This window comes from Aethalodelphis obliquidens, unplaced genomic scaffold, assembly GCF_003676395.1.
Source record: "Aethalodelphis obliquidens isolate GAN/ISIS:26980383/991018 unplaced genomic scaffold, ASM367639v1 scaffold72, whole genome shotgun sequence".
Lineage (NCBI taxonomy): Eukaryota > Metazoa > Chordata > Mammalia > Artiodactyla > Delphinidae > Aethalodelphis > Aethalodelphis obliquidens.
Window position 1 is genome coordinate 6,356,653 of NW_020838016.1, and position 27,896 is coordinate 6,384,548.

At 48.3% G+C, this 27,896-nt stretch overlaps 1 long non-coding RNA gene and 1 other non-coding gene across 2 annotated transcripts; both read left to right on the forward strand.

Annotated features, from left to right (window-relative positions):
- The first annotated feature begins 1,296 nt into the window (after nucleotides 1–1,296).
- Nucleotides 1,297–10,386, forward strand: LOC113612044 (uncharacterized). The gene is made up of 3 exons (XR_003429704.1): nucleotides 1,297–2,405; nucleotides 5,240–5,315; nucleotides 9,397–10,386. It is a non-coding gene; the product is annotated as an uncharacterized LOC113612044 (long non-coding RNA).
- LOC113612140 (U6 spliceosomal RNA) lies at nucleotides 6,104–6,210 on the forward strand. Its single transcript, XR_003429735.1, has one exon. It is a non-coding gene; the product is annotated as a U6 spliceosomal RNA (small nuclear RNA).
- Nucleotides 10,387–27,896: the final 17,510 nt, after the last annotated feature.

Genomic DNA, 27,896 nt, shown 5'->3' on the forward strand with positions numbered 1-27,896 from the left:
GATGGGGCCAGGGTACTTTGTGGAGGAAGGTGAACTGAATGGATGTCACGCGGGTGTGTGTAGTGGTTGGCATGTCTGGAGTGGCTGGCCCAATGCCTGTCACTACCTCTTCCTCCCAAGCTGCCCAGTCTCTGAGGAAGCCTGAAGGGCCACTGGTGGCCTATGGGCCTTTTCCCCAGCATCCACAGGCCGCACCCTCATGTGCGGCCTCTTCCCACTCAGGCCCCTGATCTGCATTCTGAGATTAAAGGAAAGGAGGACAGGGTGATCAGGCTCTTTGGAATTCAGCATCTTGAAGATGACTCCAGAGAGCTCAGCAGGGCAGCCTGGCCTGAGCACCACAGTAAGAGGGAAAAGGTCCCAAGTGGCTTGATTGTTTTCTTTCACTGCTTCCAACATACACTGGGGCAAGCAGCTCTTGTTCAAAACTTCTGTGGTTGCTTCCTGAGCAAGAGCGAAGGTGTTTTCTTCTTCCTCACCCCCCTTAGTGCCCAGGCTATGGGTGGGAGTGGTGTGAGTTGGGTTTGGGGCTGCTGCAGATTGACCTCACTGTCCATCCTCCCCCAGGGCCTTGGCAGGGGAAAATACAGCTGGGGGGTGGGGGGCTGCTCTCTCCTCTGTTTTTTTCTGACCACCCAGGCTGGCGCCCCCTCTCTCTCCCTCTCCCTCTCCCTCTCTCCCCCTTGCAGGCATTTCCGCTGCTGGCCTGCAGCAGCCAGGTGTGACAGCATTGTTGTGTGTGTCATCACTTCCCTGAATTCCTAACTTGGCTCCCTTTTCAGCCTTTAAGGACTCTGTGTGTGTGTGTGTGTGTGTGTGTGTGTGTGTCTGTGTCTGTGTCTGTGTGTGTGTAGGGGTTGGGGGTAAAGGAAGGGGTTGCTCTCAAGGATTTTCTGAGTAGGAAGGAAGAGGAGTTCCTGCTCCCAGGTATCGATCTCTCCAGGAAACGGTGGAGCGCGCCTTGGTTTACTTCTCAGCCCTCTTGGGCAGGCTGGGTAGGGCCCTGCTTCTGGGCGAGGTCGGGATCCCGCCGGCAAGACAGACCGCGCCGAGGCTTGTGTGGGGCCCCAGGGCGTTGCGGCGCGCAGGGCTCCGGCTCAGTGACCTTGGGGCGGTGCCCACGTCCAAGGGCCGGGCGGAGCTCCCAGCCTCTTTGGCCCGGGTTTCCCGGCGGCCCGCAGCTGCGGCTCCGGTCTTCCAGCCCGAGCACCGCTGGCCGACGCCGTGGAGACCCTACGACCTAGCGCGGCCGCCGGCCCCGCGTCCGCCCCGCGCGGCGGAGGCCCCGACAGCCGGAGCGAGCTGTGCTCTCCGCTCTGATGGAGCGAGGCGCTCCTCTTCGCACGGCCGGGAATCCTGCAACAGCGCTGGAGCGGCCCGCGCCTTGGGAGCCTGGAGGCCGGCCCCCGCCAGGTGAGCCGCCCGGCGGCCCCGAGGCAGGCAGAGGAGCTTCCCTGGCCCCGCTCAGCTGGCCCCGAGCCGCCGGCGGCGGAGGCCCCCGAACACCCACCGCTCCCCGCTCCTGCGGGGCGAGAGGGAGCTCTGCGGCGCCACGGCAGGAAAAGGGAAGCTTGAATACGCGTGGTGATTAGTACATACCCGCGCGACTCCACACCTCAACAGCTGTCAGCACCGTCCCGGCCCACCTCACCCTACGGACTCCAGGTCTCTCTACCCAGGTCACATTCCTGCATCCATCCCTCTCTCTCTTAGTCAACCCCCGTTATCCCCTCCAGTTCTCCTTTCCCCCACTACTCTCTCACACTCACCTGTCACATATACTAGTTCAGATCTGCACATTTTGGTGGAAAACCTGTCAGTCTGATGCTGGGACTCTAAGCCTCTTCACACACTCCCACACCCAGCTATCTCAAGACTGATCTCTTGGCTCCATGTCTGCAAGTCTGACTCCCAGAAGCCTGCTGATTCTCTGATGTCCTTGGCCTGCGGTTAGGGTGACTGGGCTGCCACCTGGACGTCACCATGGCGAGGTTGCTGTTCAGAGTTCTTTTGAGAAGCTCAGGTACAGAACATATACCTGATGCACTTGAACACACACAGGCCACTCACACAGGCTTCATCTCTGTCTTGTAGCTGTGCTTGCTGCCCGAACTGACAGGCTGCAGAGAAGTTTGCACGGTTCTCTCCCATGCACACACCCACACGGCGCCAGGCCCCAGGCCAGCCGGTATTATTCTGCCTGGTTAGGATTAGCAGAGTCACTTACCCAAATATGTGCTTGGGAGAGAGAGTGAGAAAGAGTAGGGAAGTAGTGAGAGAGAGAGAGAGAGAGAGAGAGAGAGAGAGAGAGAGAGAGGAGAGATAAAGGGAGAGAGGGAGAGAGGACGCTATTACCCATTCTGGGGAAGAACTCACAGACCAGAGCTGAGAGCTGTTTCCAGTTGGTAAGTATCTTGCTGAATTCCCCTGCCCCCCCCCCCCCCCCCGGGCCTGTGGGTGGCTGGGCTGGGAGGCAGCAGGCCAGAGTTCTGGGTTCCTCCTTACCTTACTGGTGTTGGGCTTCAAGTCCATCAGCACCTCTTTGCCCCAAGGAGTGTACGCCCTACCCTATAGCAGGCAGACTGCAGTGCAGTTGCAGACCTTTTTCCTGGTTGAGCCTAATTCAGAAAGAAAAGGCAGAGGGAGTGGTTCCTGGGCCATGTCAGGACCTCTCCCTTCCAAAGACCTCTGGAATGCTCTCAGAGAGAGAAGCCTAGGGTGGCAGGAGCTGCTGGCCAGCTTCCTCTGGTATCCTATGGCTCTGACTCCCATGGCCCAAAGCCATTTTCTTCAGCTCTGAACAGTGAGTACCCTGACAGTAGGCCCAAACACATGCTTGAGAGCGTGATGTATTCTTGTTTAAAGTTGCCTTTTTCCACATCCAAACTGTAAGCCTTGATGGGCAGAGACTGTGTCCTCCACTTCTCTCACTCAGTGCTTCGCACCAGGGTGGGCTTAATGCATTGTAGTGGAATGGGAACATGGCTGTGCTCCACAGAGAATTGAGAGATGCCACTTTCCTTATTATGAAGCTGGAATTTCTAAGAAAGGGGCTGCAGGTGGGGAAGAGTGGCTGGACCATAGAGGGCCAGCTCAGGATCTGAGAGTCCTCTGTCGTCTGGGGCTATCTGCTCATTATGGTGGTACAGCCGTGCTGCTGAACCTTAGGCATCTTCCTGGTTCCCCCACCCCTCCCCCACCCCCGATCACGGCGAGGATGTGTCTGAAACAGTCAGACTTAACTTTACTAGAAAGAGAGAGGCCTCTGCATCTGTGGCAGCTAGCTTGCAAGGTAAGGCCTGCTGTCTGGAGCCTAAGCAGGCCCATGAGGCGATGCCTGAAAGAGCTCTTCCTCGTGGTTCTCATTCATATTTCTCTCCAAAAATGGGCACCATCTAAAGAGCGTCCATGTAGGACGGCAGTTTTAGATGCCTAGCTTAGATGAAGTCCAGAGGAAGGGAGAAGGGCTGAGTTTTATGTTCCCTATTACTGGGCTTCCGAAGAAGATTTCCATCACGCCAAAATGGTGTGTGTATGTGTGTGTGCCGTTTAACTTACATATGGTAAACGATATGCACCTCAAGTGTACAGCTTGATGTATTTTTACATATAATATAGCATGTAACCACCACTCTGATCAAGATACAGAGCTTTAACGTTTCTGTCACGTCAGAAGGTTCCCTCCTATCATTTCCTCATCCATACTTACTCCCAAAGGTAACAGGTATTCTGATTTCTGTCACCATAGATGAACTTGGCGTGCTTTGAGCTTCATATAAATGGGGCATACCACATGTACTCTTTTTACTGTGGTTCCTTCTGCGTAATATGTTTTTGATATCCATGCATCTTGTTGCATGTATCAGATATTATTGCCGTGTAATATTCCACAATTTGCTTATCCGTTCACCTAGTGATGGACATTTGTGTTGTTTCCGGTTTTGGGATATCATAAATAAAGCTACTGTCAACGTTTTCTACATGTCTTTTTGTGAAGGGCATTTCATTACTCGTGAATGACTACGTAGGAGAGTAGGCATCTGTTTAGTTTTAGTAGAAATTGCCAGTTTTCCAAAGTGGAAGAACAAATTACAGTGTTATACAGACAGACAGACATGCTGTAACAGGCCTTTTCCTTCTAGAAAGCATTCTCTAAAGACCGCTGTGTACCTCCAGCTATTATTATTATTGTCATCATTATAAAGGGTTAAGATAGCTATCCTTTATTAAATGCTTATTTTGAACCAGGGATTTTACATGCATTTTCTCATTTCATTTTTTTTTTTTCGAGAGAAGGAAGGATTTATTACTTGCAGCAAGTAAGGAGAACACTAGGGATCTTTCCCAAAGCTGTGTCTCATTTCATTTTTTTTTTTTTTTTTTTTGCAGTACGCAGGCCTCTCACTGCTGTGGCCTCTCCCGTTGCGGAGCACAGGCTCCGGACGCGCAGGCTCAGCGTCCATGGCTCACGGGCCCAGCCGCTCCGCGGCATGTGGGATCTTCCCGGACCAGGACACGAACCCGTGTCCCCTGCATCGGCAGGCGGACTCTCAACCACTGCGCCACCAGGGAAGCCCTCTCATTTCGTTTTTATGACAACTGAATTCCCTGGTGGTCCAGTGGTAAGCTGAGGGGTTGGTGCTATTCCCATTTGATAGATAAAGAAACTGAGGCTCACAGATGTTAAGTAACTTGCTGAAGGCCCCCAGCCACTAAGTGGCAGTTTGACTTTGGAACCCCGAGTTTCACCTCTGAGTGTGTGCCTCTGTTGCTTCCAGGTCAGGAACTCCTTCCTTCCATCTGACCAAATCTAAGCTATTATTTATGAGGCCCATTTCCTATAACCTCTGGTCCTCCCCGCATACATGGTCACACCCACTTGAGATCTCTGTACACACACATATGCACACAGTCTTCGTCACAGCCATGCGCACCCACTGTGAAGAAGACGGGCATGGGGGCCAATTCATGAAAACCTCAAAGCTTGCCAAACCCAGGCTTCTGCAACCTGATGGTGTTCCTCTCAGGGAATTTGCAGGAGAAGATTAGACCTGCAGAGAAGATTAGGCCTGCAAAGAAGATTAGGGACAAGTCTGCTTTTGGATGCTTCTGAGAAGAATTCAGAGACCATCCTTCCCTGGGAAGAGGTGGGCATTTTGTCCTCTTCCCAACACGTTGAGCCAAGTCCATAACAGTGGTGATTTAAAGGCATCAGCCTGGGGCATCCCTCTCTCTGCAGGTTCGCCCAGGGATGTTTTCGTCTGGGGTTGATGGGGATGATAGCCTGGAAATGTCACACCTTGCCTGGAAAAGTGGTAAGTGGGAAGGGTGTGTGTGGTGTGTGCAGGGAGAAGGCTGCATTTCAGGACATAGCACTTGACTGAGCCTTGCAGGGAATGGTCACTCTGGGAAGGAGAGCCAACAGCCTTCTCCTCAGGACCATATCCTGAGGACATGGTTCCCAGGTATCCAAGGCCCTGGGCTTCACTGAGAGGAGTGTGCTACCCTGTGGGTGGAGACAATACGTGGGCACAATACTGCGTACCGGGCCCCTCCTCAGGCTCCTTTTCAGACTAATTGAGGTCTTGCTGGGCTCTGGGTTTGTAATTGGGGGTAATTGCTGGCAGGCTGCTGTGGTGGTACAAGAAGGCTTTTGTTGGGGGAAACTGTGGTCAGGATTTTGGAGCTTTGGGTGGGAATCCTTTCCAGGATTCCTGTGTGTTCTGTTCCAGGTACCTCCTGGCCCTAGCCTTTTGCTCGGAGGCAGCACTTCTGAGGAATGGGAACTAGTAGCACGTCCGAACAGGAAGGGCCCCCTCACGTGGACGATGGGAACTCAGGTCCAGAAATATACAAGGCCTGCTCTAGGCCACAGAGGTAGTGCAGGTGGAATGGAGGTGCTGGTGCCCGGTACTGTCACCGATGCACACCCACCACAGTCTGGGAGGCACCGTGGGGGAGTGGTTAACACAGACCTCTGTCCCAGTTCTTACATCAGCCTTGGAGATCATGGAACCTTCCTGAGCTTCAGAGTTTTAACATTTCGTCATTCTTTGAACAGGCAATATACTTGCATATACCAACATTTAAAAAAATATAGAAGGTGCTCGCTTCGGCAGCACATTCACTAAAATTGGAACGATACAGAGGAGATTAGCATGGCCCCTGCGCAAGGATGACACGCAAATTCGTGAAGCGTTCCATATTTTTGTATAGCTGATTCACTTCGACATAAAGCAGAAACTAACACACCATTGTAAAGTGATTATACTCCAATAAAGGTGTTTAAAAAAATATACAGAAGGCTTACAGTGAAAAGTCTCCCACTTCTGTCCCCAAGTCACCCTTCTCACAGGCAGCCAGAGACCCTAGTCTCTTCTATATCCTCCTGGACATATTTTATACATATGCAAGCATACCACATTTGTTTCCCTGCCCTCCCTCACTTTTTGCACATGGCAGCATCTAATGCACAGTGTTCTGCACCTTAGAAATCTTTCCATATCAATGCCTTCACTTTTTAGAGCTGCATAGCATTAGCTTGTTTCCAATCCTTTGCTTTTATAACTAATACTGTAATGTAAAATCTTGTATACACCTAATTTTGTAGGCGTGTGCATGTATCTGTACAAAAATTTCTAGAAGTATAGAGGTGGGTCAAAGGGTATATGCATTTGTAACTTTGATAGATGTTACCAAATCACCCTCCTTATAGATTGAAGCAGTGTACACTCCCACCAAAAGTGTATGGGATTCCTGTTTCTCCACAGTCTCACTAACACACATATTTCTTTTTATGAAATAAATCTTGCAGATATAGTCGAGGACCCCTCTGTATCCTTCCTTGATCCCTCTCTGTCCCTCTCACCTGAGGTGATTACCATGGTAAATATTCCCATAGGTGTTTTAATACTTGTGTGACAGGTATCCATTCCTAGGCAATACTTAGTATTGCTTTGTGTTTCATAACTTTATATAAATGGTATCCTGCTGTGGCAGAAAGACATGTGCTTGCTTTTTCATTCAACCTTATGTTTGAGAAAAGCTCCTGGTTGATACACAAAGACAAACTCCATTCATTTTCACTTGGTTGCACCATTCCATTGTATGGACACAGCACGGTTTATTTATTCATGTTCCTGTTGAGGGATGTTGGGTTATTTCCTATTCTTTAAGGTTACCAACTGGCCTGCTATGGACGTTCCTGTATATGTCTGCTAGTGCACATGTGCTACAGTTTACCAAGAAGTGAGACTGCTGTATCAAAGGATTCAGATATCTTCAACTTTACTAGTTACTGCTGAACACAGCCTCAGCTTCTTCATCTGTCAAACAGAGAGTGATCCCTGTGCCCTGGGAAGTCAGTATCAGTGAGTGAGATGGTAGAGTGGGAGAGAACGTGGGCTTGAATTTCAATAGATCTATACTTAAATCCTGGCTCTTTGATCTACTTGCTGTGTGGCTTTGGGCCGTTATCCAGCCTCTCTGTGCCTCAGTTCCTACATCTGCAAACAGTGATAATAGTATCTAGGTTACAGAATTCTGGAGAAGACTAAATAAGATACTGTGTGAAAAGTATTTAGCACTGGGTCTGGCACAGAGGAAGCACTAAAAAATCCCAGTGGTGATGATGATGATGATAATAATACCAACAATAATAATGTCTTTGATCTCTTTGTTTTTAGCCTGTTATTGTGGCACATTTCAGGCCTATAAACTAAGAGAGAGAATAGTACAATGAACCTCCATCTGGTTTCCTCTATATCCCCACCCGTTTCTTCACCCTTTCCCCACCAGATTCTTCTGAAGTCAATTCCAGGCATCATATCTATTACTTCATTTGTATATATGTCAGTTCATATTCCTAAAATATAAGCACTTAAAAAACATAGCTACAATACCATCATCATATCTAAAAATTGAGGGTGATTTAAAAAAAGTATTTATTTTATTTATTTTTGTCTGCGTTGGGTCTTTGTTGCTGCGCACGGGCTTTCTCTAGTTGTGGCGAGCGGAGGCTATTCTTCATCGTGGTGCGCGGGCTTCTCATTGCAGTGGCTTCTCTCGTTGCAGAGCATGGGCTCTAGGCACATGGGCTTCAGTAGTTGTGGCTCGCGGGCTCTAGAGTGCAGGTTCAGTAGTTGTGGCGCACGGGCTTAGTTGTTCCACGGCATGTGGGATCTTCCTGGACCAGGGATCAAACCCATGTCCCCTGCATTGGCAGGCGGATTCTTTTTTTTTTTAAAACATTTTTATTGGAGTATAATTGCTTTACAATGGTGTGTTAGTTTCTGCTTTATAGCAAAGTGAATCAGTTATACATATACCTATATCCCCATATCTCCTCCCTCTTGCATCTCCCTCCCACCCTCCCTATCTCACCCCTCTAGGTGGTCACAAAGCACCGAGATGATCTCGCTGTGCTATGCGGCTGCTTCCCACTAGCTATCTACCTTACGTTTGGTAGTGTATATATGTCCATGCCACTCTTTCACTTCGTCCCAGCTTATCCTTCCCCCTCCCCGTGTCCTCAAGTCCATTCTGTACATCTGCGTCTTTATTCCTGTCCTGGCAGGCAGATTCTTAACCACTGCACCACCAGGGAAGCCCGAGGGTGATTATTTTTTGGTATATCAAATACACAGTTAATGTTGAAAATTTCTCAATAATCTCAAAAGGACTTTACAGTTGGTTTGAGCCACGATCCAAACAAGATCCATATATTACATTTGGTTTAGATGTCTCTTAAGTCTCTTAACCTATAAATATTGCTCCTCTTTTTTTCCCTTCTTGCATTATATCTGTAAGATAGTGGGCCACTCATCCTCTAGGACCAGGCTTCTCACAGCCTGGATTTTGCTGATGGCATCCTTTAACATGCTCCTCTGTCCTCTGTATTTCCTGTGTGCTGGTAGATCTAGAGGCTTGGTTAGATCAGGTTTGATATTTTGGCAAGAACACTTTACCAATAGTGTTGCATAGTTCAATCAGGACACACTAATGTTTAGTTTTTCCTCTTTTGGATTTTAGCAGCCATTGATTATCACTGTCCAGAGCCATTATTCATTAGGGTTCATTAGCAAAATGGTTTTATTCTAATCCTGTCATTCCTTCTTCAATAATTAATGAGATTCTTCCGTAAAGAGAAACTCCTCCTTATCAACCATTTGATTGCCCGCAGGTAATGTCTGTGAAGGATAGGCAGGATGAATGATGGATTTTTCTTATGTTTAAAGACAGTGACAATGGGGCTGTAAGTGGTCATTTAGGAAATAGCTGATTTTGTGGGTCCTGAAAGATATTAGGAGTGTCTTCCACCCAAAAGAAGAAAGGAAGAAAAGAATGAATGAACAAATTCACAAACCCCCCAATCACATAATTTGTTTCTTCACACAGGTGTTGAACCCCTTTTCTGTGCATTGGCTGTTCCAGGTGTGGGGATGCAGTGAGGAGCAATGTGTGATTTCTGCTCACAGGGAGCCCCAGGTGACAAGTACACAGCCTGTACACATCTCCCCAGCCCAAGACGCAGGTGCCATAGGAGGCAAGAGGAAGAGAGGAGAGATTTCTGGCTGGGTAATCTGGGAAGGCCTGGCAGGTAAAGGCCTCGTCCCCCAGGAGAGGCTGAGCTGCCCTTCTCACCCCCATGCCCCGCCCCCCGCCATGCCATTGCATGGGCCAGAGGACAGCACGTTACTGCCTTAATCAAGGAGTGCTTTCACCTTTGTACCTGTCAGGTGCCAAGGTATGTGCCAAGTGTTATGGTGGACATAAGAAAAGACCTAGTTTCTACCCATGAAGAGTTCTCTTCAGTCTGATTGGGAAGAAAAACAACACACACTCGATCCACAACAGATCAGCAAGCGTTGGTTGTAATTCAACAAACTTTTCTGAAGTGTTTACGGTATGCCAGAAGGAGGGCCTCCTGCCTTCAGCAGGCTGTATGGCCTTCTCGGCATGTCCGTGTTTTGGGTGCTCTGTGTTCCTGTCCACCCCTCCTCTCACCCCAAACTCGGGGTGCATCCTTGGTCATGTGGGCCTTGGTAAAGTTGACTTACCTATCAGTGTCTTCTCAGTTGCTTGCTGGTCATCCTTTAAGTCTACTCAAGGATCATCTCCTCTTGGAGGTATTCCCTGGCCCAATAATCTATTGATACATCAGCAGGCTGGGCTGGGTGTTTGGGGTCCTGTGGCACGCTGTCTGTGCTTTCTTCTCTCTCAGCAATTATTACTCTCTGCTGTAAATTATTTGTTCATTTGTTTATCTCCTTCTCCTAGACCGTGAACCCCCTGAGAACAGGGGCTGTTTTCTCATCATCTTTGTATTCTTAGTGCCTGACATATCTGTAGTGCAGAAAATGTTCGTTGAATGAATGTCTGAGACTCCACGTTTAGCGCTTCTTTCTCTTAGGCGCAGATTCAGTCTGGGAAAAGATGAGGCATTCAAATGTTATTAGTCACTGACACTTTAGTATGAATCATTCCAGTGTTTCATTATAGTTCTGTGAGAGGTAGAAACTGGGAATGGGAGGAACTCTAGGACAAGAGTTAGGGGTCCGCACGTGTTATGTTCTCGGATAGTGAGGTGCCAGGGTGAAGAGGAGGGGAATTCAGGATGGGAGAGGGTCCCGGAGGGCTCGAAGGCAAAGGCTGCCGGCGGTATCATCAGGCGCTCAAGTGGAGGAAAGAAAGGGCAGCTTCCGGGTGTGCCAGGCCCGCCGCGTGTCTTGGGTGCAGGACGTTGACGGTGCACGGTGCGTCCAACGGGCCGGAAGTCGGAAGTCGGGCTGGCCCGACGTGGGGGTCTTCCTCGGTTTGTAGCGCCGGAAGCGGCAGCCGGCTGTGGGGCTCAGAGCCGTGCCGGGGCCGTACCGTGTTATCCCACCCCGCGGCGGTGCAGGAAGCCCCTGGGGAGCGCACCCGAGCCCCCGGCGCCGGGCCTCCGCCCGGGCGTGGTACGTGGCCCTCGGCTCTCAGCGCAGACGCGCTCGCCCAGGGAGGCGGGGTCGGCCGGGGTCGTGCACTGCGGCCGCCTTGCCATCTTCATGTCTCTTTGACGTCCTCAGAGACGCTGGCCTCGCCACCTCCCGCCTCTGCTAAGCCCTGCCTCGGAGGCCCCGTCCCGGGAAAGGAATAAAAGATACGCCCCGAGACGGCGGGACCGACTGCAGCTTCCTGTGGCCGCAAGAAGGCGTAGCTAAGACATTCTCTAGGTAGGGGCGACCCTGGAGACAAGGTAAAGTCCAGCTGGAGGGAACACCTGTGTGGGGAGGCTGGCGTTTCGTTCGGGACAGCCAGGACTGCCTTGACTCTAATTTTCTGTGAGAAACGGGTGCCCACAGGTTCTGGGACATTATTTATATGTCACGGGGTGGTCCTTCATCCAAAGAGTGTAAATCGAGAACAAATCACAGAGGCTGAGTGTGTGCCCTCACAGCTCCACAAACATTCTGCACTTTGTGTGTCCACACATGACACGTAGTTCACCTGTGTCCTCACTGGTGTGTGTGTGCGTGGCCGCGCACACCCCTGCACCCACACAGTGCCCCACCCCACCCCTTTTCTCTCCAGTTTGTGTCTTAAAAAAACTGTCCGTATAGAATGCCTATTATATATGGCAGTCTGCTTTCTCCATTTTTCAGGTCTGGGAAGGGCATTTCTGTTAAGATCCCACCAGATTTTCTTTGGCTTCTGGGACTGTGGGGCAAAATTGTTTGCAAACTTTAAATTACGTGAGCCATCAGGGAGGAGCAAGCTTCTATTGCATATGTGGGTTTGCTTGCGACTGGCTGCCCCCCAAGGACTACCTTTAGGTGGCACTCCCTGGTTGGCAGAATTTGTCATTCATTGATTCTTGCATTCAGATGAACACATCCAGACACTGGGTCTATACTGGCCCTGTGCTGGGCCTGGGGATCTGGGGAGGAAGGCCTTGTTCTTGACCTTGGGGAAGTGCAGTTTAGTGGTGAGTTGAGTAGGTAAACAGACAAATGCAATATAATATGATAAGTACGGTGATGGGGGGAGGTGGAGGAAGTCTTCTCGCTGGGGCTAAGTCTTGAGGGGACATGTAGGGAAGGCATTCCAGTAAGAATAAGCATGTGTGTAAAGGCCAGAGCTGAGGGAGGCAATGGTGCTCTCAGGGGACCACCAGTATCTGGGTTTGGCAGTGTCCAGTGTGGGGGAGGGGTTGCGGGTAGTGGGCCATGAAGCCGCACAGGTTGATAAAGTCACATCACTGAGGGCCAAGGATGCCTTCCTGAGGGACTTGGACTTTATCCTGAGGCCGTTTGGCTGTCAAATGGGAGTGAAAGGGAAGGTTTGCCTGTTAGGAAGCTGATCCTGGCTGCAGTGTGGAGGATGGCCGGAGGTGCCAAGGGTGAAGCACACAGGTGAGGGGTGATGGGCCTGCGCCAAGGAAGGAGCAGGAGGATGGCCGGAAGGGCCCACAGGTGGGTGAGATGATTATCTGTGAGGCACACGCTGCATTTGAGGTGCCCAACGGGCGTTCAGGTGGAGGTGTCTGGGAGGCAGTTGGATGTGCGAATCTGGCCTCCTGAGAGAGGTTTGGGAGTCACTAACCTATAGATGGGACAGGATGAATTCACCCAAGGAGGGTGTGGAGAGAGAGAGATTGAGAGAGAGAGATTGAGAGAGAGAGAAGGGCGTTAAAGAAAAGAGATGGGTAGAGTTGGGGAGCCAGTAAAATGACTGAGCGGGAGTAGACAGAGAAGTGGGGGTGACGAAGAGTGTGTGGTGTAATGGGAGCCTTGGGAAGGCCCTGGTGAGGACCCTCCCTCAAACCCACCTTCTCTGGCTTCCTACGCCTGGGGTGCCTTGCCCCTTATGGGGTGATTGGTATTTTAGTGGTGACACAGTCTCTCTGATGGTGAAAATTTAGATGCTACAGTAGACTGGTTGTGGGACAAAGGTTGGGGAGGGGGCCTCTTGTGTGCTTTAAATACTCATGGATACTGTTTATGCAGCTCTTACAGGTGTTGGTAACTTTACACAAATTATCGCATTTAATCTTCAAACAACTCTTTTCAGGCAGATATTATTCCCCCACCCCTTGACAAGTGAGGAAACTGTGGCTCAGAGAGGTTAAGTGTCTTGCCCAAGGTCACACAGCTGTTAGAACTGTAGCTGGGATGTAGAGTCAGGTCTTTTTGCTTTCCATATTCCAAGTTTTTTTTTTTTTTAATTGCTTTCCTTAGCGCATGTTTCAGAGGTGGCTGCCTCCTAGATTGGCATCTGAGCCTGGCCTGGCTTGCCCACACCCTCCAAGCCTCCAGGCCACGGGGACTTCAGAGGAGGCTTGTATCCTAGATTAGCCCTAAAGACAACATGCTCCTGAAGAAGAAAGAGGAGGTCTAGGCACAGCCGAGGCCTGGGATGGGAAGGGCTTCCCGAGAATCAGTGGGGAACTTCCTCCTGGGAAAGCCATGAGAGGGGCAGTTCCTCTCCTGGGCCAGGCGTCAGGGAGTCAGGGCCCCAGCTGTTCCTGCCCGGCCGCCCGCAGCCCTGAGCGCCCACCGGAGACAGGAGGCCCTGCCTGCTCACTGCCCATTGTCCCTGCACCACAGTGCCGCTTCCCATGCGCCTCCTGTTTATACAGGAAGCCCCTGCTCTGGGGTGCCACCTCCCTCCCCTGATGGCTGGCTCCAAGCTCAAATTCCTCACAGGCAGCCTCAGTGAGGGAGGACTAGAGTACGTTATCCCTGCTCAGTCACTTTGAGAATTAGTACAGCAGAGTGGGTAGAAGCATGGCCTTGCGGTGTGGCTACCCTGGACTTGAATCTGGCCACTCTTTAGCTGTATGGCCTTGGGCATTCACGCTGACCCTGTGAGGGCAGCTTCCTCCTCTGTAAGATGGGGAGTAGCAGTCCTATTTATCTCACAGTTTCTGTGTAAAGGTAAGTGAAATATGGAAGTGTCTGGAACACACTATGTACCCAGTAACTTACAGATCCCGTCGTTACTTGTTCTTTACTTCCCACTTTTAGTTGCCCTGAATTTCAGCTGTGTTCCAGCTGCAGGTGACGGTTTTAGAATATGGCCTCCAAATTTTGTGGCGTTCCTCCTTTTAAGGGGTAGGGTCTGTGTCTCCTCCCCTTGCATCTGGGTGTTCGTGTGACTACCTTGGCCAGTATGGTAGGGCGGAAGTGACACTGTGACTTCACAGGCTTTGTTTTGGCTGCCGGAACACATACAGGTGGTCCCTGACTTCTGATTTTTCGACTTTATGATGGTGTGAAAGTGATGCAAATTCAGTACAAACTGAATTTTGAATTTTGATCTTTTCTTGGTGATACAATACTCTTATGATGCTGGGCAGTGGCAACAAGCTGTAGCTCCCAGTCAGCTACCATGAGATTAAACAACTGATACACTTACAACCATTCTGTACCCATACAACCATTCTAGTTTCCACTTTCAGTACAGTATTCAATAAATTACATGAGATGTTCAACCCTTTTTTATAAAATAGGCTTTGTGTTAGATGATTTTGCCCAACTGTAGGCTAATTTAAGTCTTCTGAGTGTGTTTAAGGTAGACTAGGCTAAGCTGTGATGTTTGGTAGATTAGGTATATTAAATGCATTTTCGGCTTTTGAAAATTTCAACTTAACGATGGGTTTATTGGGAGGTAACCCCATTGTAAGTCGATAAAGATCTGTACTTGGAGCCCTGAGTCGCCAGGTAAGAATCTAAGTACTCTGGAGTTTGGCAGGCAGTGAGGATTGTTCTTGTTGGGTGAACTACCAGAGGGGTGGGAATAGTTTTTCCAGTTCAATAAATACTTATTGAGTGGAGTTTCAAAATGGTATACTGAAATCAAACTGGAATTCCCTCCCTCACCAACAAAATATGGAAAAAATTAAAAAGATAATAAATACAGAGTTGCACTTAAATTATGAAGGGATAAAACATTCCTGGAATGAGGAAGTGACTAGGATATGACAGCCATAAGCTGAAGTGCTTCTGAGTTTGTGCCCAAAACATATGCAGAATTATGTCTCAGAAGAGGTGCATGCAATCAAGAATCACCAACCAATAAACATTAGTTAAGCACTTATGTGCTAAGGCTTTGTCACTTATCTGTGTATTTTTACAGTTAATGCTTGTTTAGAGTCACTTACATGTTTACATTTTCTTTGCTCACCCATTTCTTCCTTTTGAGTTTAATTTCCTTCTTCCTGAAGCATATAGTTTCTTTCTTTTTTAAAAAAATAAATTTATTTATGCGTTTATTTATTTTTGGCTGCCTTGGGTCTTCGTTGGTGTGCGTGGGCATTCCCTAATTCCGGCAAGCGGGGGCTACTCTTCATTGCTGTGCACGGGCTCCTCATTGCGGTGGCTTCTCTTATTCCAGAGCACGGGCTCTAAGCACACGGGCCTCAGTAGTTATGGCATATGGGTTCAGTAGTTGTGGCTCGTGGGCTATGGAGCTCAGGCTCAGTAGTTGTGGTGCACAGGCTTAGTTGCTCCGCGGCATGTGGGATCCTCCTGGACCAGGGTTCGAACCCATGTTCTCTGCATTGGCAGGAGGATTTCTAACCACTGTACCACCAGGGAAGTCCAGCATATGGTTTCATAGTGCTTTCACCAAAAGTTTGTGTGTAGTAAGTCTTGATGAAATTTAAGAATTTCATTTTCCCTCTTAAATGTTGATATCATTGGATATAGAACATCAAAGGTGACAGTTATTTTTCCTCAGCACATGGGAGATACTTGGAATATTCTATTACTTTCTGGCATCTGTGGTGTCTGTTGAGAAGTCTGAGGTGAGCCTAATTGTTCCTTTGTAGGTAATGTGTCTAGTCTCTCTAGTTGCTTTTAAGATTTTACTTTGATGTTTTGCAATTTTAGTATGATGTGTCTAGGTGTGGAATTAGTTTTATATATTCTGCTTGGGGACTGGAGTGATTCTTCCTTATGAAGATTCATATTTTTCATCAATTTTGAGAATTCCTGGCTGTTACATCTTTTTTTTAAAAAAATTATTTAATTTTTTGTTGCGTTGGGTCTTTGTTGCTGCACATGGGCTTTCTCTAGTTGTGGCGAGCAGGGGCTACTCTTCGTTGCAGTGCGTGGGCTTCTCATTGAGGTGGCTTCTCTTGTTGCAGAGCATGGGCTCTAGGCGCGTGGCCTTCAGTAGTTGTGGCTCATGGGCTTAGTTGCTCTGCAGCATGTGGCATCTTCCCGGGCCAGGGATTGAACCCATGTCCCCTGCATTGGCAGGCAGATTCTTAACCACTGCACCACCAGGGAAGTCCCTGTTATATCTTTTAATATTACCTTTTCCCTATTCTTTTTATTCTTTCCCATTACAAATTTGTTGGACCTTCTCATTCTCTTTTCTTTTTCCCTTAATTATCATTCATACTTTCTGTTGCTTTATCTCTCTGTACAATATTATGGGTGATCTCCTCATAGCTATTTTCCAATTCAGTAATTTTCTTTTCAGCTCCTGAAAAGAGATTTTACTCATCCATTAAAATTTTAGGTTTTTTTTTTTTTTAAATTTTAGTTTTGATGACTATATTTTTTCATTTCTAGAAGTTTTGTTTGGTTCTTTAAAAAAATGCCTGGTATTTCATTATGGTTTCTGTTATCTTTTTCTCTTTTATTATTTTAAACATACTTATTTTATAGTCTTTCAGAATGTTTGTCTATCGGAAGCTCTTGGGATGCCATTTATCCTGTTTGTTGTGTCTGAAAACTTGCTCATGGTAAATTTTTCTTTGTATGGTCTGCCATTTTCACTGGTGATTTCCTTCCCAGTGGGAATCCTGTACTGCCTGAGTTGTAGGAATGACCCCACAGAGAGGTTTTATTTTGGTTTTGCCAGGTGCCCTGGAGGCATCAGCAGCTTGGGATCTATTATTTATTTATTTATTAATTTTTTGACTTGGAATTGCTGTACAATGTGGGTGGTATAAGTTCAACTCTAAACCATCACGTGGAGAGATCAGGAAGAGACAAGCTTTATTGCTATGTCTCTGGGTTGGTGGGGAAGATTTTCTAACCTTCTTTTTGCTTAGGGTGCAGCTCTTCAAAAGTCCTGACCTTCTGTAGGATTCTAACTCCTAATTTAACTTGAGTGATCTCAAAGCTCTGTCTCCTGTACCTGTAAGAAGGTTAGAACTGAAGCACTCCACCTTCAGAGATATTTTATAGTCTGTAAGCCCACCGCCCCTTATCTAGGACTTCTTCAATGTTTTCTCATGTGCTACTCTTCTGGCTTTCAGTTCCCTCTATATTTCTGGTGTCTAGGGATTTTTCTTTCTTGAGAACAAGAAGTTGAAAAAAATGGATCTTTTTTTATTAGTTATTTTAAAATCTAGAGTTTCTGTGAGTTTGTAATGGGAGACTCTTCTTTTTAAATAGCTTCAGGTCACAATGAACCTTTCCAGGCCCTTTGTGTATGTTCTCTCATATCATTCTCACAAGAACTGTGTGACACAGACGTTATTTATCAACTTCTATTTATGCATTACGATATTGAAACTTGGCAAGTTTAAGTCTTGTCCTAGATCAGACAGGTAGGAAATGGCTTTGTTAAGATTTGAACCCAGCTTTCTCTGGTTCCATTTAATGTAGCCTTTAGGAGGTTATTGATAATGATCTCCTACCCCCATCACTTCATTATGAAAATCTTCAAACATAATGCATATACATCCTATCCACCCAGATTCTACAATTGTCATTTTGCTATATTTGCTTTATTCTGTATCTATCCATTACCCATCCTTCTAGTCATCCATCTATTCATCTTGTATTTTGATACGTTTCAAAATAAGTTGCAGACATCAGTATACTTCATCCCTAGACAGTTCAGCATGCATATTATTAGCTAGAGTTAAATATTTATTTATGGTTCTTTTTCCCCCCTAGATACAAATGAGCCAGTATTAACTCTACCATCTATGAGTTTTGACTAATGTGCACACCTGTGTAATGCAAATCCATATCAACATATAGAGCATCATCATCTCTGCAGGAAGTTCCCTCCTGCCCCTTCCCAGTCAGTCCCTGTACCTGCCCAGAGGCAACTCTTTTTTTTTTTTTTTAGTACGCGGGCCTCTCACTGTTGTGGCCTCTCCCGTTGCGGAGCACAGGCTCCGGACGCGCAGGCTCAGCAGCCATGGCTCACGGGCCCAGCCGCTCTGCGGCATGTGGGATTTTCCCGGACCGGGGCACGAACCTGTGTCCCCTGCATCGGCAGGCGGACTCTCAACCACTGCGCCACCAGGGAAGCCCCGAGGCAACTCTTTTGATGTTTTCCCCCATGAACTAGTTTTGCCTGTTCTAGAAATTCTTTCCAGGTGTATTCCTTTGGGTAATTATTCTTTCATTCAGCAAAATGATCTTGAGATTCATTCATGTTTTGCTGGTATGTGTATCAGTAGTTTGTTCATTTTTATTGCTGAGTAGTATTTCATTGTTTGGCTATAACACAGTTTATCCATTCTCCTATTGTTAGAAACGTGAGCTGTATACAGTTTTTAGGTATCACAATGAAGCTGATATGAACATTTAAAAATTATTGTTATTTTAATGTTTATTTATTTATATTATTATTTTAATTGAAGTGTAGTTGATGTACACTACTACATAAGTTACAGGTGTACAGTAAAGTGATTTACAATTTTTAAATTTGTACTCCACTTATAGTTATTATAAAATACTGGTTGTATTCTGTGTGTTGTACAATACATCCTTGTAGCTTATTTTATACATAATAGTTTGTACCTCTGAATCCCCTACGTTTATATTGCCCCACTATGAACATTTTTACAAATATTGTTATTTTATTACATGGGGGTGAGAGAGCAGTGTAGCAGCTAGATTGCAGTTAGTTGAGGGAGATGAGGGAGTGCAGAGAATGAGCACAATTTTCTTTTTCTTTTTTGTGGCTGTGCTGCGCTGCTTGCGGGATCTTAGTTCCCTGACCAGGAATTGAGCCTGAGCCATGGCAGTGAAAGCTCTGAGTCCTAACCACTGGACCACTGGGGAAATCCCCAGATAATTTTCTTAAGGTGAGTAGATGAAAAGTCGGGAGAGAAAGCAGTAGCTAGAGGGATGTTCATGGGTCAGGGATGGTATATCTATATCTATATCTATCTATCTATACACCATATATTTGAGTTAAATGCATGGTTAATATGTATAACACATTAAAGTATAAATACATAATAATTAGTATAAAGTAAATATAATAATATATTTATATATAATATATACATATATAAATTAAACATACATATGTATATACAAGTATAAATATATGTTTTTCTGTTAGTGGGAATAATACACACATGTTTTCACATGGGGAGAGGAACGGGATGGGAGGGAAGGGATGGGAATCTTGGCTTCTGGGGACAGCCCGTGGCTGCCCTCATTTTGGCCCTGGGTCTCAGATTCTGGGCAGAGCCCATGGTCCTTATGGTTGTTCCCTGGCTTCCCTTGGTGGAGTCTTGGGTCCTGATGGCATCAGCAGTTCTGACCATTGAAGGGACAGCAGAACTCTGTCTTGGCCGTTTGCTCAGGCTCTTCATGCTCTGGGGGGGGACAGCAAGTGCCAGTGAGAGGTGGGATGTGGCTTTGGGCAGTGGGGAAGAATCTGCTCAGAATAATTGGGCCACTTCTTGTGGTGATGCCTGCATGGACCTTGCCATGGGAGAACCGCTAAGATTCCTTCCAGGCCTGAGGAACTGTGACTTGGGGGGAAGGGTGACCCCTCCCTTGTGAGCAGTTGCTGATTCAAGCTGCTGGGCCAGAGATCACCTGCTGACAGACGTACAGCAGTCACCCGCGGGGGCCAACTCACAGATTCGCTTCTGTCCGTGTTTGGTTATCAAGATTATTGTTTGGACTGATAGAAGAAAGTCTAACTCGGGCCTAATTGAGTGCGGGCAGGCAGATTGGACCGGGGGTTCTTGCAGTTATTCTTCTAACCCCTTTCTGGGTGTGCCCAGGCTTGTTATGAAGTGCTTTCACCATTAGGTTCTCAATATTAGCTTTTTGTTGCTTTCAGAACTCTTTATTTGTTTATATCACACGCATGTATTTTCTTTTTTTAAAAAATATTTGTTTATTTATCTTTGGCTGCGTCGGGTTTTAGTTGCAGCAGGCAGGCTCTTTGTGGCGGTGTGTGGGCTTCTCTCCAGTTGTGGCTCGCGGGCTCCAGAGCGCGTGGGCTCTCTAGTTGTGGCACGCGGGCTAAGTTGCCCCGCGGCATGTGGGATCTTAGTTTCCCGACCAAGGATCGAACCGGTATCCCCTGCACTGCAAGACCAATTCTTAACCCACTGGACCACCAGGGAAGTCCCCACGTGCATGTATTTTCCTCTTTGAAAAATCAACTCCGCTGAGGTATAATTTTCATACAATAAAATGCACCCATTTTAAATGTATATTTTGAGGAATTTTGACACATTTAAACACCCATGTAATGAACACCTCAGTCAAGGTATAGAACACTTACATCACCTTAAAAAGTTCCTTTGTGTCCCCGTTTAGTCGATCCCCCACCCCACTCCCAGCCCCAGCAAACCACTGATTTTCTTTCTGTCACTAGAGATTAGATTTGTCCTTCTGGAGTTTCATATAAGTGGAATTATACTGTGTGTGGTCTTTTGTATCTGGCTTCTGTATACACAGCATAATATTTGGTAGATTCATCCATGTTGTTGGGTGAATCCATAGTTCACTCCTGTTTATTTCTGAGTAGTATTCCATTGTGCATATATATCCTAATTCACTGAACAGGTATTATAGACACACGGTTCAAAATTTAACAAGTACACAAGTCTTTCGCGCTCCACTGCGTAACCAGTCAGTTCCTTTTCACAGGCATCCAATAATACCAGCTTCTTGTATATCTTTTTGAGCTATTTTATGCATTTAGAAACAGATGTGTGTACGGCAGGCAGTGGCATCTTCCTCTGGTCCTTCAAAAAAATATATATCTAATTTTGCGTGTGTGAGTATAGCCTTTGAAGTGGAATTGCCAGATTAGAGGGTTCATGCACATGTAATTTTGACAGATATTGCCAAGTTGCTCTCCACAGAGGTAATACAAGTCTCCCCAACTTAAAAAAAAGTTTCTGAAAGATTTAAACACAGAGAAAAGTGAAAAGAATAGGATAATGAGCACTCGTTTAGTACAGACGTTGGATGGTGATGAAAGTTGATTGATTTGAAGAAGATAGAGACATTTATTTCAGTCTGTGGAAAAAAGTAAACCAGTAACCAAGATTGTTACTTTGCTGACACTGTGGGTTTTCAGCTTCACACTTTGTGAATCTCTAGTGAGCCTGCTTTCAATCACAGTGTCTTTGGGACCTGCTGCACTCCCTTGCTGGGACGTGATAGTCTTGGCTCCACCTAGGTGGGGCTTGGCGTTTAGGACGCTTCTGCTCAGAGAAGTTTGCTGGGCTCCTGACCTGAGATGAACGCGCCAAGGGCCCTGTCCTGGATTGCGTCTGATGATGAGCTTGGCCCACAGGAGCCTTGACTCTAGAAGGGAGGATGATTGGATTGGATGGGCAGGAGGCGTGTGTGTGTGTGTGTGTGTGTGTGTGTGTGTGTGTGTGTGTGTGTCTGTGTGTGTGTGTGTGTGTGTGTGTGTGTGTGAACAGTCCATACCCACGCTGCAGCCCTGGTGGGTCTTGAATTATGCCAACCAGATTCTCTTGCTCCCACCATGACTTGTTGGGGGAATTCTTGGGGGCAGCAGTAAATCCTTACCTTCACCTATAAAGTCCAGAGTGGTCTGGCCCTGCCGACCACCCAGCCTCCTCTGAGGAGCTCTCCCTGGGCTACCTGCACTCCAGCCACCTGGTGTTTCTCCTTCCCAGCTCATGCTGTTCTCTGCATCTGGAAGACTCCCTCCGCCCACCTGCCACTCAGCACCCTGGTTTCTCCTAGTTAACACTGATTCATCGTTCAGGACTGATCCCCACACAGTTCTCCTACAGCATTTATCATTATTTATGCTTATATATTTCTCCGATTTGATCCTTAGTGTCTATTTCTCCTCTTACTCTATGTGTCATGCAAGCAGGGAGCATGTCTGTTTTGTGCAACCTTATATTCTCTGTGCTCTGAGATTGGCACATAGTAGGTGCTCAATAAAAGGTTGTGAAGTGAACACATGTGGCATTTTGATAGCACAAGCATGTAGCTTGTTGTCAGAACTTGGGGTGAATTTTATTTCTGCACCTTGGCAAGTTACCTAATCTCTATGAGCTGAAGTTTTCCCATCTGAAAAATGGGTACAATAACACTGCCTCTTGGAGCTGTTGGAAGGACTTTGAAAGTGCTGGGCAAATAGCTGATGCTTGAGCCCTGGTAACTATCATAGTAGCATCTTCGATGCAAAGCCAGGAGCATACTTGTTCACGAGCAGCTTGTGCTCCTGGTGACCAGCGACAGCTGGCCTCAGTGCCTGGGGTCAGGCTGGGCCACAGGTTGGGGCTCAGTCCCCCCGCCTCAGGAGGTGAGTGACGCTGGAACTGGGGTTGAGGAGGTCACTGTGCTATTTGGCAGCTGCCACCAAGACCTTGGAGTGAAGACAGCTATGGGGCATCTCCAGTCGCTGGCCTCTGCCAGGGCAGTGGAGGGGAGCAGCATGGAGCTAGACCTTGGAGTGAAGACAGCTATGGGGCATCTCCAGTCGCTGGCCTCTGCCAGGGCAGTGGAGGGGAGCAGCATGGAGCCGTGGGGACAGGGACAGGCGGGAAGCCAGGTGGCCCCAGGAAGCTGCAGCCCTGGCTGGTGGGCGGGAAAGGAGCTGATGAGAATGTCAGGGCTCTGGAGGGGATAGGGTTTCTGCCGCCTCCAGCTGCCCTAAGCCGCCTCTGCTGTTTTCCAGAGGGACCCAATTACCACCCCCTTGTGGAGCCAGGGCCGCCAGAGATCCTGGGGAGATAGGAGGCGGCTCCCAGCAGGGCAGCAGGGGCCTTTTAAGCTCCCCTAACCATACACCTGTTCCTGATCATCTGAGATTTGGGGCCTGGTCTGGGGAAAACGTTAGGACTTCTAAACATGGTCCCTCAGGTCGCCACAGGGCCTCAGGCTTTCAAAGTGTTCTCAGAAGCACCAACTCATTTGATCTTTTTCACAGCTTAGGAACTGCCTGAAAGAGTTTATTGGCCTCTTTGGACAGACAATGTCCCTGTGGTCCAGAGAGGGGGAAGCCACCTGGCTTACAGTCACCTGGCAACCAAGGGATCTAGGACTGTCTCTAAAGAGCCTCTTCCCTGTGCAGCTTGATCGACCGCTCAGCACCCAGCAAGGCTCTCCAGCTTGCCACACGCCCCGCCATGCCCTGCTGTACGTCACCATGCTTGTGTCTCTCACGTATGTTACCTTCCCGGTCCTTGAAGATATTTGAGTGGCAGCCCCTGCGCAGCATGCAGCCTGTCCCCAGCTTTGTCCTGGGTGCTGTGGTGAGAAGGTGGACTGTCCTCTGCCCCCAAGGAGCGGGTGGCCAGATCTGCCCTCTGAGAGAATAGTGAATAATGCTAGTATACCCTTAGGAGGCCATGTGGTGGCAGGCCTGAGGATGCTGAGCTGAGCCTCGAGCTGGGCCTCCACGTGGGATCGGGTTAGGCTGAGAGAAGGGAAAGCGTTCCAGTGGGGAGCCTACACCAGCAAGTGTGGGGAGGAAAGAAGGGATTAGGGTTTCACAGCATGGAGAGAAGACCTTTCTTTGTAGAGTGGAGGAAGGTTTGCAGGTTCCATGGCTTTGAATCCGTTCATACCACAAATGTTTACTGAGAACCTCCTCACTGTGTGTCAGACACCTACTAGGCACTCTACATACCTTATCGAATTTCATCTCAGTATAGCCACAGAGGTAGATACTTTTCCCATTTCACACATAAGCAGGTGTGAGTATAAAGAGGAGGTCTGTTGAAGTTAAGTGACTTGCTCAAGCCCAGTCTGACTCCCAAACCCATACAGAAGGCTTCTTGGGGAAGGCAAGTTTTGGGTATGTATGAGGGCAGATGGGAGGATAAGCCTAGGAGGCATGAGAGGTGGTGGAACTTCGTGAGTAGAGGCAAGCGGGAAGGACCAGGCTGGCCCTGTGTGGCAGCCAGTGAGGTGAAACTTGCAGAACTTCCTTTTCGGGCCCCATGCCTCCATCAAGGGCCTTGTTTGACCACTCGAGGCCCAGCTGTCTGCTCTGACAAGCTAAGCTCCTCTTCCGCTGCCCCCCTGCAGACATTCTGCTTCTGCTGGGCTCCTTTCTGGTTTCCCACATTGGCATTTGCTGTTCCCCCACCTGAACGTCATCCTCTCTTTTCTCCACCTACCCAAATCCTGCCTGTCCCTTCATGGCCTGCTGGGAATTTCGGCTCCTCTGGGAAAGCCTTCTCTGACCTTTGCTGTAGTTGCTCTCTGTCCTCTGAACTCCAGTTCTCCTGGCTTTTAGCTGAGGGGTCCTGGGCCCCTTTCTAATGTCTGTCTCATTAAGCTCCCCACGTTCAGGCAGGAGCCCCAGCTCCAACCCACTCCTTGCCCCACAAGCCTCACGGACAGTGGTAGACCGCTGATAAAGCATTTGCTATAGGCTGGGCAAGGGGCCAAGCCCTTCGCACAAATTTCCAGATTTAGTCCTCACGGTGAGCCCTGTGAGGCTATCCCTAAGGTGACTTGGAGAGGTGACTTGAACAAGGTCCCTGCTCACAGGCACTCACAAAAGAGATGTGAATGCAAAATAGTATGGGCCTGGCGAGGTGGCTGGCCCCTTTGCAGATGCCTTATAACACACCCCCTTTTATTTTTCTGCTTTTTCTTTTGTGTGCTGGTGGTGTGTGTGCGTGTGAACGTGTGCGTGTGTGTGTGAGGGGGGGGTTCCCCATAAACCCATCTCTGCCTTTAATCAATTTCCACTTGGAAAGTGAGCCTGGGTGGCCACAGCTTGAATGGTACCCGCCTCTTGAGGTCGCAGTAAGCCCATCTGGGGTGACGATGAGGGGATTGTGGGGCTCCTTCAGCAACCCCAGCTGCCCACAGCTCAGGTGTGCAGCCCCAGGGACGCCCTCAGCCTGGGCCCTGGCCCCACTGAGACCCTGAGGTCCCCATGCTCCTGCCCAAGGGGGATGAACCAGGCTGGAGGCAGCCAGCAGAACAAGAATGCAGCCTTCTGGCCGGCTCCTGACAGGGCATCTCTGGGAGGCCCCCCAGCTCTTCCAGGCCATGGCTCTGCTGGGGAAGCCAGGGATTAGGAGCCTAAGTCTGCCGAGAATCCTGTTTTTCTTAGCCTCACACAGATTGCTCTTTAGGAAAGGCCCCTCATCTAATTAGCCTGAGTCAACAGCTCCATTTATTTGGACACGTGATGTTATGGAATAGGCCGCTGCTGGGGTGTTTTTGTACTGCATATCTGGGCTGCCCCTCCAGGATGGCATTGGGAGGGAGGCTGCCTGGGCCGGGCGAGAGCACAGCCCAAGAGGGGCTCCAGCTGAGGCCGGAAGAGAGGCCATAGGCTTGCTAGCCAGGCGGGAACTGCTCACACTTGGATTTCATAACAAGAAAGTGACCCACGGAGTGTCCACACATCTAGCTTCCTCTCCTGTTGGTCGTTTTGAACCAAAATAAAGAAAGGATTAGGGGCCCTTTGACTGACACTCCTTCCTCTGTCCTAGATCAGAATCAAAAGGGACTTCGACAAGGGACTTTTGATGGTCACAGGTCCTTAAGTATCCATAAGTATCTAAGACTTTTGAGAAAAAAATGAGTAACAGTAGTTACTATTTATTAAACATTTACTGTGTGCAATGTGCTAAGCATATTATAAAATAAATCACACACATAGTTTTTCTTCTCTCTCTCTCTCTTCCCTCACCGTTATCTTTATCTGCCTGGTGAAAGTGGAAGGCCCTCCCTCTCTCTCCCACCTTCAATCCCCTTCCCACTCTCTAACCCATCTCCCAACTTTGAGTTTTATCCTTCCAGATTCTTTTCTATGCGTTTATATACATATACATCATATATTATTTTCTAACCATAAAAACAACCCTTCAAGGAAAGTACTGTGATCCCCATTTCACAGAGAAGAAAACTGAAGCCAAGAGAGGCTAAGCAACTTGCCTCAGGGCACACAGCCGGGAAGGAGCAGAGCTGGGTTTTAAACCCACTGTTTGTAGTGTGTGACTCCAGAGACTGACAGGAAACCCTTTTCCTTGGCACCGCCCTGACCCCCAGCAGGTCACAGACTTTGGTCTTTGTCAACTGTAGTGTGCTTCTTACCTGGTCTCTTTCTTGCTGCCCCTCCTCCATGCTGTTATTATTTTTGCCAGTTGGGTCAGTCAGGGTGGGTATTTGTTACATGGTGGGAGGTCACCCTGAATAAATGGGGCAGGAGCTTGGCCCTGCTGCTTCCTTCCTGTCCCCTGACCTGGAATTACTGCACCAACCTAATTGTCTCACCTGGACCGTTTTCTGCTTTGTACACACCAGGGTCAAACGGGAATAAGAAGTACCAGCAAGGGTGGCATTGCCACGCTTTCTCCAGACGGTTGACCAATGTGCATGTATCTCAGACCACAGAGCACCTAGGGCTGAATGCTCATCCCTTTCTGGCCAAATAGAACAGGTCAGCACAGCGTTTCAGGGCACTTACCACATGTGGGGAGCCTGGGAAAGCAGCTGGTCACTGCCTACTCCTGCCTAGGAGATAAACCCAGTGGGAGGAACAGGCCCCTAAATGTTTTCCTCTTTCTAGTGAGGGTTCTTGGCCAGGAACTGCTGTGTGTGTAAGCTACTGAAACTAATTCTCACAATTGATGTAGGCTGGAAAAGCAGGGGACTGAGAGAGGCAGGAGGCAGAGAGACATTACTTGATGGATTAAAAAAACAAATTCCAGTGCTGAGTCTGGAAGCTCCTTAGAAAAGGTGATGGGACCTTTTTTCCTGTTGAACTTTCAAACCTTTCTGACCCTGCACTTTGAGCTCTGGAGTTTATCAGGGACACCAGGGGCCAGGAGTGTAGCACGACTAAAGTTACTGGGACAAAGCCGGAGGCAGGTCACCCCTCCACAGGGGAGTCCCAAGGGCCTGCAGGCAGCCACTGCCACCAAGAACTTCTAAGGCCAAGAAAGGGAAGCCTCGAAACCAAACATCCCTGCTCGGTCCCAGGCAAATGTGTTCCTCATCAAGGCAGATACAAACAAAGTTTATTAAAAAGCCTTCTGAAGGACATTCCAAATCACCAGCAGGCCTCTGTGAGGTGACTGTCCATTCTCCTGTGGACTCTCATTCCAGCCTCATTGGAGCTTTTCAAACACTGAGTCACCAATGTGTTCATGAAGGAAAATAAACAGGGGGCTCCAGCGGGCGGCCCTGCAGCTCAGGGTGACCCGGCTCTCAGTGCAGGCCTGCACTTTCTGACAACACAGCCAGCGGGGTTGATAGGGATGACCCGGGAACCGAGTACAAGCAGGGCAGTGAGGCCTCATGGCCTATGCGGTGGGCCCCACCCCCCATGTCCTAATGGCAGCCCACCAGGCAGAGGAAGGGCCCTGCGGTTGCAAAGATGGTGGCGTAGGCCGGGGGAGTGAGCCCTGGACTAGGGAAGTCATGTGCCTTCTGGGGGCAGTGGGGCCTCGGCCCGAGTAACTGGGAGTTTCCTCATCTGTAAAACTGGTGATTTCCCTCTTAGATGGGAGAGGGGTTACACACGTGAAAGTGGGGACTGGAGGTCTCAGAGCTGGTCCCCGTGATTCCCAAAGCATGGCACGATACCCCATGGAACTCTAAGGCCCTGTGGAGCACAGTTTAACATTTAAACTAACATTCCATGATTTTAAAGATTGCAGGTATTTATTTATTTATTTTTTAGAATTTGTTTTTATTTATTTATTATTTTTGGCTGCA